Source organism: Etheostoma spectabile, chromosome 9 (assembly GCF_008692095.1).
Source record: "Etheostoma spectabile isolate EspeVRDwgs_2016 chromosome 9, UIUC_Espe_1.0, whole genome shotgun sequence".
Classification (NCBI taxonomy): Eukaryota; Metazoa; Chordata; class Actinopteri; order Perciformes; family Percidae; genus Etheostoma; species Etheostoma spectabile.
In genome coordinates this window covers 10,061,399-10,068,721 of record NC_045741.1, presented here as the reverse complement: position 1 = coordinate 10,068,721, position 7,323 = coordinate 10,061,399, and positions in this window count along the sequence as shown.

Here is a 7,323-nt window from a genome sequence, read left to right as displayed (position 1 = left end):
AAAAAGAGTGTACGATGTCTAAGCAACCATCATAATCAGACTTACAAAGCTGACCCATGAAGATATTAAACTAACTGCTAATTATTAGGATTTTTTAAATGGATTGTTGAGCTAGCCACCAGATTTTTTCAGTGTTACCTGGTTTTTCAGTTTAAAAGACAGTAGCTTTTGTCACCAAAGCCTTGTCACTTCCCTCGTAGCTGAGGGAGTGCTTCACAAACTAATCGCAAGCTACAATCACTGACAAAATCCTTGCCTGTGTGCAGGGGCTGGCTCCAGAGTTTTTTGTTGCAGGTGCTATGGGGATGCTTAACACTTAAGAGAAGTGCTTTGAATTTTGGGGCGTTTCATTATGGAGTGTCGCATCTGACCAGCCTATATATATATATATATATATTTAATATATATATATATATATAGAGCCTATATACACACGCTTACAGCCCACATTAATTATACCTCTTTCCGCGACTAAAGCATATGTTTGTGTATTCATCACAAGGCTCGTAGATACAACATACATAATCTTGCAAATGTAAACCTCTGAAAATTATTTTCACACGATTCTGTCATAGTCGAGCACTTAATACACGGAGCAGCAACAGCAGCAACCAAAGCAACCAACAGAACTGTGCACGCTCTTAAAATGCTCAGATCGACAAAATCACAGCCAGTTACCACCACTAGTCTAATGAGAATCAGCAGTGTTCCTATTGTTATAGCATCATAGATGTAATTATGAGGAGCCAAGATTTGTGCTTCACCCCAAATAATAAATTTGTAATAGCGAACAAAGGGGAAAAATCAAGCTCTTACCAGACGTCTTCACAACAAAACAATACGTCTGTTTCTGTGATTGATGTGCGAAGGCATCAATGATGTTGTTCACAGTCAGAGCCCTCGTTCTCTCCATGTTTATAGCCAAAAGTGCCAGATTACTGGGTCCTATTGTCTCCACTGCTGTTCCTCAGGTAGTTTTTTACACGCCCAGGCAAGAAAAAACTGCGTTCACAGCTCATGATGTGAAGGAAGTGTCAGGGCTATGCATATTAACGTACAGGTCAATAATGCATTTTATATGGCCGCATTAAGGATAGGAACTCCTGTGTGCTGTGGATGGCAGTCCCTGTTCTTCTTTCTTTGTATAAGCCGCCGCACCTGTAAAGCTCATGCTGACAGGTTTCATCACTGACACCATGAGGTCGGGCCAGGAGCAGCAGGGTGTTCGTCCAAAACGATGTGTTTTTGGGCTGAGAGTTGCACACCTCTCAGTACGTATTTGTCTCTGTTGAAAAGCGCGCGTTTCATTTCAACAATCAACGTCTATAACTGGATAGAAAGAGCATGCATGTCTTCTGTTTGTCGTCTGTGTTCTCTCTATCGGGGCCTCCACAATAAAATCCTCCAGATGTCGCGTTTTTCTGAGTCTGCTTTTCTCGCGTGAAGTATGTGTTGTGCCTGTGTTTGCCACACAAAGTCTCCGCTTGTTGTTGGATTCTTTCCACTTAGCGTCTGTGCGCCTTTTCTGTAGAGCATGAGTACAGACTGGGCCAAATCACTCTGCCGCACGAGGTCAAAATTGGGGCCTGTAGCTGATCGACATGAATTTGTTGTTCTAAATAAACTTTCAAACAGATGAGATGCAAAACAAACTTCTCATCGATGATGGCATGATGGCTCTTGCCTCTGCCCTCGATGTGGGTTTGACTGAGTGATGACATCACGACAGGGTGGCTAGCGATGCGGAAGAGTTTTTCTTGACGGCACAGACCGCATTATACTGGCAAGCCCAGCGAGTATCGCACAGTCTCTTGAGTTCCACTGGTTTTGCTGTCGGGTCGAGCTCTTTTTGTTTCTCATGAATATGACATGTACCACGGATTCCAAAAAAAACTTGTAGAGCATTTGTAGCGTCTCAAAAACTCTGCTGCAGCGCTGACATTATGTACACAGTCCACTAACACTAAATTTAGCTTGTGTGCAGGCAATGTATATAGATGGCTGGCGGCACCTCCTTCTGAATTTTTCCTGCACACCATTATTACATCCTGACATCACAGATGCTCCGTCATAGCATTGACCGACACAGCGTGTATATCAATATTACACTGGCTGAGTGTGTGTTGGATGCTCGGTAGCAGAGAGTTTGCATCCATCCATCTGCGGCAGTGAAATGCAAAAAACTCCTCATGCACTTCCCCGACTCGGGCTGCAAATACCGACCAATAACAGAAATCTGCTCTTTTTACTCGTATCTTTACTCTCATCCACCAGACAGCAAAGCACTCGGCATCTCTCACCTTCATCACTTATCTTCTTTCTTATCATTTCGCCATTACAGCAAATATCTCATTTTGAATATCATGGTGAGTGTATTTGGCTTTGATGGTTAGTAGCTAACTTTTGTCCACCCTGCTGGATCAAACTTAGCATGAATGCAGCAACTCACGAAGTTTCCCAGTTGTGGGACTCCTACACCTTCTGGGGCCGCCTGTGCGACCCTGGCAGGCTGTGAAGCGCAGGCTCTCCAACACAGTTCATGTATTTTCTGTTCTCCATAACTAACGCAAGAATTCCCTTTAAAATCGCCGTTTGCTATTTTAGATCCGCTTTTCTCTTGTTGTTTGAACTCACTCCATCCTTGCATTGCAAATTTGTGCCCCAACTTTCATGATGGCTCTTCAGAGATGCTGATGCTTTCCGCCAGTTGTTAAATCCGTTGCTGTAATGTTGGCTCTAAATGAATCCGTGCCCTCGTTTCTGGAAAAGCCTACGCAAAACAAATGCTGCATCTTTCGCCACGCTGTATTCAGCCACGAATCTGATCCATCAATTCTTGTTAAACTTCTCTGTGATTCCCAAATTGCAGTGCGGGGTATTTTGAAGGACGGCTTCTTGGACCCTCTTGGAGTTACGTGCAATATCACCGCAGCACAAAACGAACGGTAGCATTAGCATCCTCAAAGAAACCGCCGCAGCGATTCTCCTTCGTCTTCATCCCCAGATCTCTTGGTCCTGGTCCTGGTCCTGGCCTGGGCTCTGTGACGATAGAGCATTGTGGTCCACCTTCACATCTTGTTTGCCTTCAGATTGTACTCAGACGTGAACGTTTAGGGAGAAAAAACGATCCATTTTGTGTATTTCCAAACTAGCTACCAAAACAAGCTGCCTGTGTTAAGGTCAAAGGTTCACCGGGCTCTGCGGCCATTGGCTAAAGAAGATCACATGTTTGTTATTTTAGACTAAAATAATATATATTTTAATTATCATTTGATTCCAATTTTAACAACATGAAAAAGACTATTCAAACACCACATTAAATATAAAAATAAAAATTCCAGATATTCTTGGGGGTGCTAGGGGTGCTTGGCTATTATAGGGGGAGCTACAGCACAACCTAGCTCCTCCCTGCGCCGCCACGGCCTGTGTGTACCTGGAAATGTGAAAAGTAACACTAGTCATCATGGAATGAAAAATCCTTTTTAGGCTATGCACATTTACCATAATTCTACTTAATGACTGTTTCCCAAACTGTAACATACATATGAATTGAATTGGTCGCTGTCCATGGTTTACTGTCCATGGAAGTGTCTGTTGCTGGTGCATGGTCATTTATATGTAGCCTATGCACGCTAATGATGTGTGTGCACATGAAATGTAGAAATGTAGTAGGGGGGTCGCTGTCATGCACCCAGCCGGTTGTCACCGCATACCGCTGAAGTGCGAGCACCCAGTCTGTGTGATGATGAAATAATTTTTAAGGATGATTTGCATTTTAATCCAATAAAAATCCTTTTAATAACTTTTAATGTCAGGTCAGTCTGGAGATGCTATAGCCTATCAAGTTTCGTGCAGATCGGTTGCACCGTCTAGGAGGAGTTCGAAAAAGTAGGTTTACAATAAATCACGATTTTTCACACAAGAAAAGTCTAGGCAAACATGGGCAGGGTTAGCTCAATTCAGGTAACGCGTGGAAATGTATTTCTAATTTGTGAAGTACGGTTTGGAAGTTGTGAGCCCAAAAATGTTTTTTTTTCTGCTATAGCGCCACCTAGCGGTGGAAGTGGCTGAATTCTTTTGTCTGAGGTGACTGCAGGGATCTGGACCAGTCCTGAAAACGGCAACCCCCCACCATGTACGGTTTAGGCTGTAGTATCAGTTTTAGGGAAAGAATAGTAAGAAACCTTAGTAAAGCACCCAGCTAACAATTTTTGGTTCTCAGAACGTTCTGGAAACGTTCGTTTTTGGTTGCAGGAACGTTCCCTGAAGGTTAGGTTTGGTTGCATTTTGGTTGTGTGTTGGTTAATCGGAACGTTAGTGTTTGGTTACATCGAACGTTCCCCTAACGTTATAACCCGGAGGGAACGTTCCCTAAACGTAAGTTTTTGGTTTGGTTCGAACTAACCTTTAGAGAACCATAAACTAACGTTCCGTAAACGTTCGGTTTATAATAATAATAATAATAATACATTTTATTTAAAGACGCCTTTCTAGGCACTCAAGGACGCCGCACAGGGAATTCATAAATTAAGAACAGCAAAACAAATACTATACAACAGCTAAACAAATACTATACAACAGCAAACAAATACTATACAGCAAAACAAAACCAATACTATACAACAGCAAACAAATACTATACAACAGCAAACAAATACTATACAGCAAAACAAATACTATACAAAAGCAAAACAAATACTATACAAAAGCAAAACAAATACTATACAACAGAAAAGGCGGAGCAACAGACATTTACATGGAATAGGCAGTTATAAACAGATGTGTTTTTAATTGTGATTTGAAATGGGGGAATGAATCAATGTTTCTGAGTTGGGGGGGTAGTGAGTTCCAGAGACGGGGAGCAGAGCGGCTAAATGCTCTGCCCCCCATGGTGGTGAGACGGGCGGGGGGGACAGACAGGTTTATGGAGGAAGAGGATCTGAGGGAGCGGGAGGGAGTGGGACGCTGGAGGAGATCAGAACAAGAGGGGGGCGAGGTTGTGTATGGCCTTGAATGCTAGTAGAAGGATTTGAATTTGTACGGAACTGGACCGGGGCCGTGGAGCTGTTGGAGGACAGGAGTGATGTGGGGGATGGAGGGGGTTCGAGGTATGATGCGGGCAGTGAATTCTGGACCAATTGAAGTTTGTGGAGGGATTTGTGAGCGAGACCGAAGAGAGAGAGTTGCAAAAATCGAGCGGGAAGGTGACGAGACTGTGGACAAGAATTGCAGCAGTGTGGGGGGTAAGGAGGGGCGGGGAGGCGATTGAGTTACGTAGGTGGAAGTAGGCAGAAGGGTAATGTTATTGTATGGGGTTGAAAGGATAATGTGCTGTCAAGGATGACACCCAGACTCTTAAATTGGGGGAGGGTGAGACGGAGCAGTGTCAATGTGTAGAGAAAAAAAACGTCTGTTTTGGAAAGAGTGGCTTTGGTGCCAATGAGGAGAAACTCGGTTTATTACTGTTTAATTTGAGGAAGTTTTGGGTGAGCCAGATTTTATTTAGAGATGCCATCCGTAAGGGAGGTGGGGCGGGAGAGTGGACGAGGGTTTGGTGGAGAGGTAGATGGGTGGTCATCGGCGTAACAGTGGAAGTGAATGTTAATTTGCGGAAGATATTTGCCGGGGAAGAGGTAAATGATGAAGAGTAGGGGCCCCAAAACAGAGCCCTGGGGGACACTGAAGTGACGGAGGAGGGAATGGATTCACGGACTTGAGTTGAATGAACTGGTGTGCGACCAGAGGGTAAGAGGTGAAACAGTCTAACGGAGTGTGGGTGATGCCAATGGAAGATAGCCATTGAGGAGGGTGGTGTGACAGATGGTGTCAAATGCTGCACTCAGGTCGAGGAGATGGAGGATGGTGAGGAGTCCAGAATCAGCTGCCATGAGGAGGTCGTTGGTGATTTTGATGAGTGCTTTCAGTGCTATGGAGGGGGCGGAAACCGGACTGGAACGTTTCATACGGTAATTGTGGGATAGGTGAGAATGGAGTTGAGAGGCAACTGTTTTTCAAGGATTTTGGAGAGGAAGGGAAGATTGGAAATAGGACGGAAGTTGTTGAAGTTGGATGGGTCGGCACCAGGTTTTTTCAAAATAGGGGTGATGGCAGCAGTTTGAAGGATGTAGGGACGGTTCCAGTGGTAAGGGAGGAGTGGATGATAGCAGAGATGAGGGGGACAAGGAGGGAAGACAGGCTAACAAGTTGGGTGGGGAGGGGATCAAGTTACAAGTAGATGGCTTGGATTCCGGGTGAGCTCTGTGATTTCTGAAATAGTGGGGAGAAGGAAGGAGGAGAATGAGTGTGTGGATGAAGAAGGTTATCTGAGATGCTGAGGTGAGGGATTGATCCAAGATGCTGGTGGATGTTCTTGATTTTTCTGTAAAAAGGACATTACGAGTTGCAGAAGGAGGTAGGTAGTGTACAAATGGGGGAGGGAGAGAGTCCAGGGGTTGGGTGACATTGTTAAGTAAGGAGAACAGTGACTTGAGTTTCCTTTGTTGGCCGTGATTATTGTGGGAGTAGTAGTGGGATTTGGTGTGGCAATAGAGTCCTTGTAAAGTAGGATGTGGCTGTGTACCTTTCTTTGGGAATAGTGAGACCAGTTTTTCTATGGAGACGTTCAAGTTGCCGACCTTTGGCTTTCATGAGCGCAGATCGGGGGTGAACCAAGGGGCGGAGACGGAGAAAGAAACAGATCTGCTTTTCAACGGTGCAGAGAATTGAGAATATTATGGAGTCCAGTGTGTGAATGAAGAACAGATCATCGGGGTGGAGAGATTGTGAGTGTCAGGAAGGCGGGAGGAGTGGATAGGTGAAGTGAGGGTGGCGGGGTTGATATCTTTATGTTCCGAAATGAAATAGGCGTGGTATTTTTGAGATGGAGAGACTGAGTTTCACTGTAAATGTGAGGAGAAAATGGTCAGTTTGGAGAGTTCATCTGCTGTAGGTCAGATGGGTGACACCAGAGCAGCAGATTAAGTCCAGATATGTCCTTTGAGTGTGTCGGAAAAGTGGTATGTTGCTGACATCCAAAAACTGTCTAAGCAGGAGGTGAAGTCTTGGTGAGAGGCAGGTTTATATTGTCCATGTGGATATTGAAATCGCCCAGCAGTATATATTTGGTGGAGAGAGAGGATAATGTGGGTAAGGAAAGCAGCAAAGTCATTTAAAAAATCACTATTTGGTTTAGGGGGGCGGATCTGTGAACAAGGCAACGCGACCTCTAAAAAGGTCTCAGCTATGATAAAGTAGGCTACCAGAGTTGTCCCTGCATCCTCTGTAAGCAATTATAGTAAAAGTAAAATAACACCAAAATGTAAC